This window comes from Maniola hyperantus, chromosome 23, assembly GCF_902806685.2.
Source record: "Maniola hyperantus chromosome 23, iAphHyp1.2, whole genome shotgun sequence".
Taxonomy (NCBI): domain Eukaryota; kingdom Metazoa; phylum Arthropoda; class Insecta; order Lepidoptera; family Nymphalidae; genus Maniola; species Maniola hyperantus.
In genome coordinates, this window is record NC_048558.1 from 5,360,194 (window position 1) to 5,375,209 (window position 15,016).

At 36.0% G+C, this 15,016-nt stretch overlaps 3 protein-coding genes across 3 annotated transcripts in view; 1 reads left to right on the top strand and 2 right to left on the bottom strand.

Moving 5' to 3' along the window:
* The window catches only part of LOC117993102 (uncharacterized), a 254,416-nt gene that overhangs the window by 229,729 nt on the left and 9,671 nt on the right, over positions 1 to 15,016 (top strand). The window lies entirely within an intron of this gene.
* Fim (plastin-2 Fim) overlaps positions 1 to 15,016 on the bottom strand; it is a 76,573-nt gene that overhangs the window by 26,522 nt on the left and 35,035 nt on the right. The gene's annotated exons all lie outside the window — the stretch shown is intronic.
* LOC117993264 (tubulin beta chain) overlaps positions 1,870 to 15,016 on the bottom strand; it is a 146,556-nt gene continuing 133,409 nt past the window's right edge. The window contains exon 3 of the mRNA XM_034981019.2: positions 1,870 to 1,884. The gene's annotated coding sequence lies outside the window, so the exon portion shown is untranslated. The remainder of the gene's footprint in view (positions 1,885 to 15,016) is intronic.

A 15,016-nucleotide genomic window follows, 5' to 3' on the forward strand; every position in this document is an offset into this window, starting at 1 on the left:
CACAAATGGTTCAACAGGCCACTACGAATTCACTAGGATGCCGTTCGGACTTAAGAACGCTCCCAGTACTTTTCAACGTCTTATGAACACAGTATTATCAGGTCTTCAAGGTTTACATTGCTATGTCTATTTAGATGACTGTATCATCTATAGTGCAGATCTCAAATCACATTGTGAAAAACTGAAAATGGTATTCAACCGTTTCAGAGATTATAATCTCAAATTACAACCGGATAAATGTGAATTCCTTAGAAAGGAAGTCACCTATCTAGGTCACATTATAACGGATAAAGGTGTCTCTCCAAACCCAGAAAAAATTAAATCAGTCTGTGATTTCCCAATTCCTAAAAATCCTAAAGAAGTAAAATCATTCCTCGGTCTCGTTGGTTATTACCGCCGATTTATTGACAATTTCTCCAAGATCACAAAACCTCTAACATCTTTACTCAAAAAGGATGTCACTTTTCATTGGTCTATAGAACAAGACCAAGCTTTTAACCTCCTGAAGGAAAAGTTAACCTCAGCTCCTCTTCTCCAATACCCTGATTTTTCTCAACCATTTATCGTTACCACAGACGCCAGCAACTACGCCGTTGGCGCAGTGCTATCTCAAGGCCCTGTCGGCAAGGACAAACCAATAGCCTATGCTTCTAGAATCCAATTATCTCAAGGCTCAATCTCTATCTCATATTATCTCAAGCGAAAATCCTGCTAGATTCAAAAGATCTTTAGAATTTGGTGGTGAAATCCTTAAGTTTTTCTTTGGCACTTTAGATGCTGAAGATGCCCGAAAATATGATGCTGCAATTAGCTCTTGTCAGAGATCTGAATCTGAGATATTTCATTTAATGAAAGATAATATTCATATAGTTAAGTCGTCTATTAATACTTTTAATTCTACTATTTCTAGGTTAAATCAAAATGAGATAAAGTTAAACTCTCAGATTAATAAATTAAACGATATATTGTCTTATGTTACTAGTGATAATGAAAAATTAATGTATTTAACTAGATTTAATAGCTTAGTTAATATAATCGAAAGCTCTTTACTAGCTATCTCAAATTTTCTCGATACTGTAATAAACGCAATTTTGTTTTCAAAAGTTAATGTTCTACATCCTTCTGTTCTAAGTCCTGTAAAACTGTATGATGAACTGTCTAAACACAGAAACTCAATCAATAAAGGTTTAGATTTTCCTGTAGCACTAAGTATAGAAAATATACATACCATTATAGATATATCTAAGTTAGTCTCCTATTTCTATAACAATAAGATAGTATTTGTAATACAGATCCCTCTTGTCTCTCCCGTTAAGTATAACGTCTATAAAACAATCCCGCTCCCGACTCCTCATTACGAAGGACAATCCAAAAGTTTTGCCTTAATCAAACCTACTAAACCCTATTTAGCTATAACTGACGATAGATTAAATTACGTATTATTAGATACTTTAAGAGATTGTACTATTTTAAATAGTGAAAATTCCATCTGTAAATTAGAGTCAATTTATTCTGTAAATTCGAATCCTTCATGCGAGACAAAACTTTTAACTGAAGTAACTCTATCTTTACCAAGGGAATGTGAACCGAAAATCCTATATGGTCTTATTGACATATGGCATAAATTAAAAAATAATCAATGGATATTTGTACAGTCAAAAACAAGCAAACTAACTATCAATTGTAATGATAACTTTAAGGATTATTCTATATCTGGCACTGGAATATTAAAACTGAACAAAGGTTGCATTGGTTACTTTAAAACGATTCAATTTATACCTTCTACCATTTCAAATTTAACTATTGATAATAATAACTTTAATATTAATTTTGATATAACTAATGATAACTGCTGCAACCAAGAGATTGTTAACAAAACGATTCCTCTTCTATCACCTATTAACCTAAGTAATATTAATTTAGATTCCTTAAAAAATTCGATAAACCAATTCAACGATCTTGAGTTGCAAATCAACAGGATCCAAGAGGAATCTCATTTTATAAAATATAGCTCGTATTATTCTGCTTTTACTTATATAATTATTTCGTTAATTTTTCTATTTTTATGTTATAAGATTATCAGATGTTTTAAACAACGTAATTGTAACAAATTCTGCATTCAATTTTTTTTCCAATGTAATCGCAAAAAGATTTCGCATAAAGAAAACAAAGCCCAAAGTTCTATTGAAATGTCACAGATAACAGATGATGAAGATAACGCATCTGTAGACCTTCGAAATCTTAGTGCATCAGTGCAAAGAAATCTTTCAAATAATTAAATTATGTAGAATATTTTACCATTTCTCTCCTTTTCCTTTTCTTTTTTTTACTACGCTTTATTTTAAATTAAAGCTTCGTCTAAAGGGGGGAAATGTTATAAATTAATAATTTTAACATGACGTGCTAATTCGCTGCTTCAGCATTTCAATTTATATAAAGCGAACAACCCGCGAGGCGGCGAAGCAGTCCACATTTCCATATTGAATAGTTAACACTGAAACTACTGTATTCGCGTGAAGTAAAAGTTCCGTGTGTGTGAATTTCCAAATTAAATTCGTTGGACATTTCTTGTGGTTTTTTTTTTTCAAAAGACTGTCGAAGCGGACCTCCTAACAGCACGAGCACAACCACTCTGTCAAGAGTATGATTGAGAAGGAGAATAATAATAATTATTATTATTGAAAAATTAAAAAGAGCAACCACCGAGTTTCTTGCTAGTTCTTCTCGGTAGGAACGGCATTCCGAACCAGTGGTAAATTAAAATTACCTGACTATTCATAAGTACTTGTTACACGTACTTGTTGTAAGTTTACATGAATAAAAAAAACATTCTATTCTATTCTATTATACAGTTACGAAGATCATACTAAAGTTACGAGCATTAACTCTAGCATTAAAAGTTTATGGTTACACTTACAGTAATTTAAACGAAAGTGAAAGACTGAAATTCATATTTTTTCCACATGGCCACGGTCCGTTAGCACCGAAATGTGGTAACAAGGTCATCCATTTGTAACTAGTTAAACACTCATAAGAGGATCACTTGTTATAATTACCGCGAAGCGTTACATAATGAGTGCAACAGTGAAAAGCAATCTGGAAAAATATTCAGATGCCGTTTTTGCATGCAAATATTTTCATGAATAAACACTTACGGCCGAAATAATCACTACCCCTATTATAAATGCGAAAGTGTGTCTGTTTGCTGGTTTGTCCTTCAATCACGTCACAACGGAGCAACGGATCGACGTGATTTTTTGCATGAATATAGTTAAAGACCTGGAGAGTGACATAGGCTACTTTTTATCCCGGAAAATCAAGGTGTTCCCACGGGATTTTTTAAAACCTAGTTCCACGCAGACGAAGTCACCTGGCATCAGCTAGTTAATAATAAAATGCAGACAGAATAATAAATTATTAGCAAACCTACAAATAATTAATCGGTCTGTGTGTAATCTGTCGATAAGTTACTTAGCTACGTTGTTATTTTCAAAAAAATATCATACAATTTTTGACTAAACAACTTTGCTATAAAATAAGTTTTCGACAGATTACAGATAGATTTATTAATAATTTCGGTCGTTAAAAAACTCATTTCGTTTTTTTAGCTCTGTTATCGGTGGTAAGTCAAGCATTTAGATGTGTACATGAATTTAAATTGAATTAATCTTTTATCATGTGAGTTGTAACACGCATATGTCTTATGGAATGGACTTATGGAACTGGAGGTTTCAATTTTAGCAAATAAATACGTACTAAACAGTATTTTTTTAACAAAAAATACATTTTTAGTTTAGCTTTATTATACTAAACTTCTTATTTTACATGTTTACTTATTTTATTTGTGCAAAGATAACATCACATAAATTTCATCTTAGCACAAATAAAATAATAATTGGCCTCACGGCATACCGTTTACTGATAACCTTCGTGCTATATCAGCTTAATTGAAAAGAGCGGTGACCCATTAAAATGGCCGGACGTGTATGTTTACTAGTAGTGAGCTTTTTAAGGTCAATGCCACTATCTAGTAGAACTAATATAAGTAAGTAAGAGTAATATAGTAATATCATGATTTATTTTAATTTTTATGGTTCCGTACCTCAAAAGGAAAAACGGAACCCTTGTAGGATCACTTCGTTGTCTGTCTGTCACTCAAGAAATAGTTTTGTGATAAGAATAACAAACGATTTGGTTTTTGTGTGAAAATGGGTTTACATAACGTATTACGCAAAATGTTTAACATAATGAATATGAATCATCATCCTATCTTTTAGGGCTAATGTAAAGAGATGTGGTGTATCAGTTGTTATAAATGTGAACGTGTGTTTGTTTGTTGGTTTGTCCTTGTCACGACGCAACGGTGCAGCGGATTGATGTAATTTTTTGCATGGGTATGACGCGGCCGCAGTCGCGGGCATCAGCTAGTAATAAATATTCATTCATTCAGCTTTAAGTATGTTTATTTTGAATTTTTATGAAAGTGTAACTTTTTTTTTTTGTTAGCGCATAAGGTATTTAAAACCACTAAACTGATATTATAACTCGAATTTCTCTTATCGCGTTAATTAAATAGGTTGAGAAGCTGACAAACAAAACAGGTACGCGACAGGTTGAAATGGCAATCGGGGAGGGAACGCCCCGCACACCCGCACAGCCCCCGCATTAACCCGGTGCACCGGGTACAGGCGAGCGCGGGTGACGTAGCAGGTGTGCACGCGTGAAATCCTATTATTATACCCATTGATGTTGGAATCCCCCTCTTATTCTAGGATTATACCCATGTGTGAAATCAAAGATACATAGTAGTTTCATGGCTTACTTACCGTCAAATATAGGTAACATTTGACGCCTGCCAGTGCAGGTGGAGCCTCGACGTTTTGTTGGAAACTGACAGTTTACTGTGGCATTGAGAAATTTTCATAGAGACACATAGAGATATTTAGAAAGAAAGAAAGAAAGAAAGAAAGAAAATGCATTTATTTGTTGTTGGTGTCACAGATAAAAACAAAGTACAAATGTAACATTTTCATCTGTGACACCCCACCCCAAATGGGTGTACAGCTCAGCATAATGTCGCATCATATGCGTTAACACACATAAGATGCAGGACGCTGATTTTCAGCTGTGACCCGGGTGACGCCACAGTTAGAAACTTAAATTATAAATATAACAGAAAAGACACAACAAAGCACAATTACAAACACAAACACATTAAAAAATAATATTTAAATTAAATTAAATTAAAGTGTGAAAGAAGCAGATTTAGCAGCTAAACTATTCATTCGGCGAGATGATAACGTCGTCCGGAAATTAACATTTCCTGAATTCAGCGGCTGATAAGAAGAATTTCAAAATTATCATCATCCCTATTAACCAGTAGCCCCAGTAGGTATATAATATGTACACACAACTATCACTAATTTATACTACTTAATAACTTTATTTGATAAATGATACCCGTGACATTTCAAAAATTCTGACCGCTTCTGTACATTAGTCATACTTTGAGATACCCACTACAATCAAGTTATCAGATCCCAGCCATTGTTTCACGATAAAACTTACGAACCACCTTCAAAAGGACTTTTAGAAGTCATTTTTTGCAGAGCTTACAATGAATGCGATAGGAGGAGGCGTTTTCTCTAGCAATTTAATTAATATGCCACTGAGCCCACAGGCGATTAAAAAGTTGGTAGTTGCCTTGGCCCAGGCCAACACACAACATATTTTGACTATTCAGCAGGGTAACAGCCAGGCATTCTGGGCATATTGCTTCGTTGTAGTGGTTTGAATGATATTATTATGTATTTTATTGAGTCTACTTGAGTAAAGTTGCACTTGTCCGTCTGTCCGTCTGTCACAGTCTTATAACTTTTGAATTACTGAACGTAATTACTTCTTTAAACATAATATTATGTAAACGGATGGCCTTCAGCCGAATCAGTACCCTTATTATAAGTGTGTTTGTTTGTTGGTTTGTCCTTCAATCACGTCGCAACCGAGCAACAGATTGACGTGATTTTTTGCCTGGGTATACCTACTCAAAGAACTGGAGAGTGACATAGGCTACTTTTATCCCAAAAAACCGGCCAAGTGCGAGTCAGGCTCGCACGACGAGGGTTCCGTAATACAGTCGTATTTTTTAGACATTTTGCACGATAATTCAAAAACTATGATGCTTAAAAATAAATAAAAATCTGTTTTAGAATGTACAGGTGAAGACCTTTCATATGATACCCTACTTGATATAGTCACTCACTTCGAAAGTTGAAAATACTAATTATTAGTTCATGACCACAATTTAATTTTTTTTGTGTGATCTAACCCTAAATTCACGGTTTTCAGGTTTTTCCCCAAATGTCAGCTATAAGATGTACCTACCTGCCAAATTTCATGATTCTAGGTCCACGGGTACCCTGTAGGTTTCTTGACAGACAGATGGACAAACAGACAGACAGACAGACAGACAGACAACAAAGTGATCCTATAAGAGTTCCGTTTTTCCTTTTGAGGTACGGAACCCTAAAAATCAAAGAGTTCCCTCGGGATTTTTGAAAACCTAAATCCACGCGTACGAAGTCGCAGGCATCAGCTAGTATTGCATAAAAAAATACAAAAAGTGTTATTTCAGGGGGGCTCCCATACAAAACGGAGAGCTTAAAAGTGCTTTATAGTCTTTGAGCTGAATTAGTCATCGTCATCAACCGATCGAGACGTCCACTACTGGACATAGGTCTTCCACACGCTGCGGATTTGGCCGCCTGGATCTAGCGGCTCGTTGGGTTTAATGTCCTCTGTCTGAGAATTAGTAACAACAATACACCTCTGTAACTATATATTTTAAACCAATGTAGAACATAACCCACTTTTCAATTAGTTATCAGGACGAATATAACTAACTGACCGCAACATAATATTTACTAATTCCTCTGTCTTTAAAGTACCTACTAATAATAGTACGATAATCATCATCATGATCAACCCATTGCCAGCAGAACATTTATGGAGAACTCTCAGTCATGCAGGTTTCCTCACGATGCGTTCCTTTACCGTTAAATCAACTGATATTTGATTTACTTAAAACGAACATGACTCCGAAAAGTTAGAGGTGCGTGCCCGAATCCGAACCCCCGACCTCTGATCAGGAGGCGGATTTCTTATAATATGTACTTACAGTACGCAGCAGAAAGTAACTAGAATGATATTTCGGCTTTGTAGAGCATTTTCTCTGTCACTCATACATATATATAACGTTTTGTCGGTCTCAATGACAGGGACAACGCTCTACAAATCAGCTATCTCCTTCTAAATGTCGATGTACATTACTTTCGGCCGTTAACTATATTTATATCATTACAGACGTTCTTTGTTCGTAATATATCAGAATAATCCGAATACGGATAAATAATACAGAATCAAGCAGTCGAGATAGAGCCTATAAAGATTACATTAGGTCCCATAACTTTTATTATACCTAATAGAGTAAGAACGCGGCTGTCGCCAGTGCATAATGTAATTTATACGGCCATTTATGGATTTAGTACCGGTTATTCCTTATACTTTTTCAAGATGTAGTTCAAACCAGCAGATGCCAGGGTCATTATCGACGTAAAGTTCTAGTAAACAGACAGTAGAACAGTACGCGGCAGAAAATATTGTACTGTGTACATCGACCTTTAGAAAGAGATAGCGGTTTCGTAGAGCGTTTCAAATAGGTATGAGTGACAGAGACAACGCTCTACAAAGTAGAAATGTCATTCTAAAGGCCAATGTACATTACTTTCTGCCGCGTAATGTTAAATTCAATATCCAACCCTTCTAAAGTGCACTATTATTATTATTATTATTATTTGTGCGTGCTACCGTGCGACTAAACGGACTTACGAAAAATTTGGAGCGGTGGCGGAGATAGCTGTAATTAGAGGGTGCATAAACGCAGCAGAGCTTGTTGTGTAGTTCAGAGCAGTCAATCACTATACCTCCTTTCAAAATATTTTATATTTACAACAGCAGCACATGATTACGATAATATCATCGTGGACAGCGAATGAGTCACTGCTTACGAGTGACACATTCGAGGACAAAACGTGTTTACATAACACTGCCATTATGTTTATAGTGTTTATATGAGTTATGGCCATTTTTGTACTATTGATAACCACGAAATAGACATCGATTGATATATTATCGTTGTTTTATAGACCATTATAGTTACAACTCATAATTAAGTGCGAACATACATAAGGTACTATGTAAGAATGAGAACCACAGACTCAGTAGGTATCAACATACTATGTTCGCAGAAAATCATGGGCAATCACTATAGTATCAATATGGTTTTAGCTATAATCTACCACGCTGGCCATGTGCGGATTGGTAGACTTCACACACATTTGAGAACATTCTGGAGAGCTCAGCAGACATGCAGGTTTCCTCAAGATGTTTTCCTTCACCGTTAAAGCTACTGATATTTAATTACTTAAAACGCACATAACTCGGGATCGCACCCCCGACCCCCGTTTAAAAGACGGACCTCCTAACCACTAGGTTATCATAGCTTATTATATTTGCATACGTCAATATATAAATATTATGTTATTATGTAGCTGCTAATTTTAGCATTCCTGTCTAGTAGCATACAGCCAAATTGTATGTGTAAATACAAATTACAAAATGTATAAGTGCTAAGCGTACCATAGGTTTTATTTTTTTCGGATATTATATAGTAATCTTAAGTACTAGTAATCTTTAGCTTAAATTACTTTTAATAGATACATAGGTGATAGATGCATTTGACGATTCAAAAGCACTTGTGAAAGTTAATTGAATAAAAAATCTTTCAATTTCTATCTATATTTTTTTTAAATAGATAGAAATTGAAAGATCTTTTAAGTGTCGAAATGTTGCATATAACTTCCAAACGACTGCACCAAATTGTATAATTCTTTTTTTTTATGTTGTCAGGACAAGGTTTGTATGAAAGATTTTTTTTTTTGGAAAATCCACGGATAAAGACAGTATCCGCGGGACTCGGACGAAGTCGCGGGCATCAGCTGGTTTAGGTCCTCTAGTTTGGTGTCGAAATAGGTTTTCATGGTCACTCTACATTAAGGTCAAGGACCTTAAAGCCGTCGCTGATTCGATTAGAGGAGTGTTGACCGAGTGGACGTGGACGCTCTGATTTAATACATATCCAATCCATACTAATATTATAAATGCGAAAGTGTGTCTGGCTGTGTGTCTGTCTGCTAGCTTTTCACGGCCCAACGGTTTAACCGATTATGATGAAATTTGGTACAGAGGTAGCTTACATCCCGGGGAAGGACATAGGCTTTTTATCCCGGAAAATCAAAGAGACAGACAACGAAGTGATCATATAAAGGTTCCTTTTTTCCTTTTGCGGTACGGAACCCTAAAAAGTACAAAAAGTAGCCTATGTCCATCTACAGCTCGCAAAAAATCAAGTGATTAGATTTAGAGGACAAATCAACAAACACACTTTCGCATTTATAATAATAGTTGGGACTTTGTCAGGGTTGTTTGTACACAGTGCAATCAAGTTATTTTAATTACCTAAGTTTGTCATCGACATAGTACCTACCTAACAAAATGTTGGTATAGGTTTATTCCCGAATAACAGTGTTTGTTGGATATTGTATTTTTCTGGTTAGTTCAGATTTGTTGGAAACTAACAATGCATCTTAGTTACTATTTCTATTTATTTTATTGCTATATTTTTATCACAAAACAATTGACGTAAACGTTTAGTCACCATATTTAAAAGTACCGATGTTTTTCTAAGTAGAACATGAATAAGAATTACTTAGTAGTTAAATAACTAGAAAAAATATGTACCTACTTCTTATTACACAGAATAACCATAAAGTTTTTCGCTAAAATATTCTAGTACCAATTTCGTAAGTAGTATACCAATATACTCGTAAAAACTTATATCCATACTGCCTGCAATTTCGACTGCGTGGATTTAGGTTTGACAAACTCGTGGAAACATTCGATTTTTCCGGGATAAAAAGTAGCCTATAATATCATTCTCCAGGTTTTTAACTATATCTATTAAAAAAATCTCTTCGGTACTTCGCTCTGTTCCGGCATGATTGAAGGACAACCAACAAACACACATTCTCGTAGTAAAAGCTGATGCCCACGACTCCTTACGCGTGGATCTTGGTTTTAAAAACTCCGTGGGAACTCCTTGATTTTCTGGGATAAAAAGTAGCCTATGTCACTCTCCATGTCTTAAACTATACCCAAAAAATCACGTCGATACGTTGTTGACAACCAACAAACAAACACACTTTCGCATTTATAATAGGGGTAGTAATAGGATATTATTATAACAGGCAGGTATTAAAGCTTTATTATTATGAACTCAAGACCTAGATAACGGTACTAACTTGACATTGATTGTATAATACGCTGTGGAGAGACTTGATATAGGTCACAGATAAGATAGGCCATAGAGATATTGAATTCAGAATGTTATAGGCTCTCAGTATGACGTTATTTACTGTATGAGTTTATCTTAATCCAAGTGTCCTCTAGCAGTAAAAACTTGCAGGAGTCAGGCAGTTGCGCTGTCCGCTGTGTTTGCCTTGGCTTACACCACAGAAGATATGCTTACACTTACGATGGCTTAGTATTTTGCTTATTTCGTGGTTTAACGACATATTTTAATGTAGAGAACGGGTACATACATACCACGATTAATTTGATATTTTTATTTATAGATATTTTAACCCAATTGCACGGGTCGTCTAGAAGTCAACAAGAAAGAGGGTAGTTTCGCTACTGCCCATGATAGCTCGAACTTCATCTCTCGCAGCACCGCAGTCCCGTCGTGACCACGACCCGTGCACTTGGGTTGAAATATCGACAAATAAAAATATCAAATTAATCGTGGTATGTACCCGTTATCTACATTAAAATATTTGTCATCTACTAACCTGCATAGTGACAAGTGATTAGGAACCGTCTACACTCTATACGTTGGAATTAGTAGAAAGGTATTAGTGACCACTGACCAGACATTCGAAATGGAATGCCGTAATGTTCTCTTTTTTTTACAACTTTATCAAACATTCGCAGCAAGTCCATTTCTGCAAGTTATTTGGCATATGATTGGATTAGTACACTAAAAAAACTTACTTTGAAAAAGGAAAACTGTCCAAGCACGTATTTAGCTTTAATGACCACAACATTGGAATATGGAAATGAAATGCGCATAAGAATTTAATCAGCATACATTACTGCATACAATGCAATGTATGTCCATAAATGACTCCGTCATAAGTCATAAACCGCAAATGTTATTAGCTGAAAGTTCCTCAATCCTGTTATAAGGTTTCCTTTGGGCTCCTTCCGTGATATTCTATATGGTGAGTCACGGCATAAAGCTGGCGTCATGGAGTTAATGGTATGGAATTCATTTAAATAGGTTATGTTTACAAATGGTCCACTATGAATAAATGAATTGTTTTTATATTTAGCAACTACCTACGACGCGCGTTGTTGTTGCGAGTTACAGTAAACTGGAATGCTTATTGGCTCATAAACCGTCTAGGATAATAAATAATTTAATATATAAAAAAAAAATTCAAAATGTTTCTAATGTCTTCCCATGTTGGTTGTTGTGGATTTCCTAAAACAAATCCTGTTTAAATCTGTTGGCGATTCGTTGTAAAGGTCCGAACGCACTTGAGCTGCGCAAATATAGTTTATACTTTATATGAATTTTTATGGAGCAAAGCGCACTTGAGCGACGCGGCGCGGCAAATATAAGTTTGTATGGAGCAAGGCACTGTCGCGTCGCGTCGCGTCGGGCAGCGCAGCGCAAATGCGTTTGAAACAAAATATCGATCGTAATTATCAGCCCATTTTGTAGATTAAAAAAAAATCCTGAACCTTTGAGCTAGTCAGGCTTAAATTGCCAACAATAGGGATTACAAGGATGTATCATACAAGACGACATTATCTTGCACGACACGATATTATAATCGTATGATACCAGTGATGTGGGTCGTAGGTTAACCACGCTACCTGTGACACCGGACGCGCGTAAGTGGATCACGCACTGACGGCCTCTAATATTACTCACATCCTTTCAAGTTTCTACTATGAGTAGTATGAGTTGTGTTGTACGCGACAGGTCGAAATGGCAATCGGGGAAGCAACGACCCGCACACCAGCACGGCCCCCGCGCTAAACCGGTGCGGGTGACATGCGGGTGCGCGGGGCGACCCCCGCCTCATACCCCGATCGCCGCCTCGACTGTCGACCTGTCGTGGACTATAGGTACTTACTGATTTTGTTAATTGGTAGAGCATTTAAGTCAGTAACTAGTTTATCTCAAAATTTATTTTCTAAGTTGCATTTTAAATCTATTGTTAATTTGTTATTGATAACTAGCGACCGCACGCGGGCTAATGGGAATTCTAAAAATCCAGCCTTATATCTTGTCTACATTCAAAGGGAACTTCTGTGCAAAATTTCAGATTTCTAGATCCATATTTTTCGGCTGGAGCGTCAGGACTTTTCTTTTAATTATTGGTACTAACCATAGTTTTATGAAATATCTACAGAGGTAGATGCCTCCGACATCAATAAACTACACAATGGTACTGATTCTGAGCACTACAACTAAATTTTAGAGCATTCGCATCCTCTTCCTCCTTAATATAATATGAAAAGGACAGACATAGTTAGACAGTTTTAAATTTAATTTAGAGCCGTCAAACCTCGTGAGTTTAGCTGCCAGTCGCGAGCGTATTTACCACCACCACGTGCGTACCAGAAAATTAAAGAGCTCCAGCCGTTCTCCAGAAGATAGCTGTTTAACGGATGGCGTTACTTCTAGCTGACTTAGGTGGTTATAAATTGGCATTTTTACACCATTGTGGCAACCCTACTTCCTCTTGGCATAAGCTTCATGGTAAATATATGAGTCATGTCGAAAAACTTGCCAAACAGAAATACTAGGTCAACGGGAAATACCTGACTTAGGTGGTTATAAATTGGCATTTTACAACCATTGTGGCAGCCCTACTTCCTCTTGGTATAAGCTTTGTGGTAAATATATGAGTCATGTCCAAAAACATGCCAAATAGAAATACTAGGTCAACGGGAAATACCTCCACGTGAATCAGCATAAAACGTATTCCTCATTTTTCGCTATAGTTAACAAATTATGCCGTTTTCACAAGTCACAATCCTAATTTTTAAGGGTGCTGTATCTTGAAATACAGAGCCCTAAAACAATGGAGCCTCAATAGCTCAACGGGTAAAGGAGTCGACGGTACGAACCCCGCCCGTTGCACTATTGTCGTACCTACTCCTAGCACAAGCTTGACGCTTCGTTGGAGAGGAAAGGGGAATATTAGTCATTAAACATGGCTTCTTTAAAATAAAATAATAAAACAACGCTAAGTTTTTGCTAGCGTTCTGAATGTTGGCCATATTAACAATGAAAATGAATGAAAATGAAAGAATGAAAAATGAAATACCTTCTCCAATTACGTAGCAAATAAAAACGTTGCAAAGGAAATATGAAGTAAGTTAGGAAGGATGAATTTGTACATTGAACGTGGGTGTAGCGTCCGCCGAAAGACGGTAGAGGCGTTCCTAGAGCACAAATCTAATAACAACCATCCTTAGTTTAAATTCGTTCTTGTGAAATTCACTAAAGAAAATAAGAAAGGATGTAATGCCCAAAAAAGACCACATATTCGTTTGTAAAGTTTCCGAATGAAATATAATGGCTGCATTTCCGCGCTGGGCAGCTAGGCTGATCCGTTGTGTTGTGTTGATCGTCACTTAACTCTTTATTGACAGCTTAAGTCCGTTGGCAATGATTTCTGTTGTTTTGGTCTAGATCCCGCTATATACAAGTCTAAACCAAACAAATCATGCAAATGCAAAAAAATCGGTTAGATAAGTTTAGGATTGTCTTGAATTGATTCCATTAGACAACCCATGCAAGGCGTGATGGTTTAAGGTACTATGTTTTATAAAAAAACCTATCATCTTGTTATCAGGATGAAAGGTAGTTCAGTTCTTATCTCGTACTATTTGGGCACCCAACTAGGGCTTGGTGTAAATAAGTAAATAACCACGGCACGTGTAAGATAATTATCTCTAAAGGCATGTCGAGTGTAATGAGGCATGAGCTGTCACAAATTCATCACAAATCACAATGACGCCTGGATGTCTGAACGAACTACGAAGTTTCCAAGAAGCGTCGAGAATTGGTATTGCGTGATAAGATATGACTTATGATGCTTTAATGAGACCGCTCGCACATGCGATGCGAAGATGACCTTTGCTCTAACATGCGGCATTATAAGAGGGGTTAAAGGAATACATTTCTAATTGGTAACTTTGTTTTGTCTATTAGGACTGTTTCCGTGACTCAAATATTCATTAAGTTAGGTATGTATAATAGGTATTAAAGCGACATTTTAATTAAAAAGGAGTTAATGGAATTTTATATCTGGTAAGTTTGTTTTGTCTGTTATTGTTTTTGCGACTTGTTGTCGTAGATGAAGTTTTAGATAAGTATGAATATTATAACTTGTATTGATGCGTCATTATATCTAAAAGGTAAGGTAAGCTTGTTTTGTCTATTAGTTATTATGGCTGTTTCTGTAACTCAAGTTATCGTAGATGAACTTTTAAATAGATATGAATAATTTGTAGTTACTGAGGTTTTATTTCTTGCTTGACGTTAGGAGTGCACTTAGCCAGCTGTGATTGAAGCCTCCCTTCTAAATATTCTGCTGTACTAACAGGATTAGCACTAAAATATTTTAAGTTATGCTCACCGTTGAATTAGGCGTATTCTGTGTTTTGTTATACCATCAAGTATTTTCTGTGTCGATATTGTGAAATATTTGAAAATTAATACTCATATGCACGTCTATGTATGCCAAGATTGTGACATGTACCTATTTAATAATAATGTAAGATACAGATGTATTCTGTTTTATAGACGTGACTC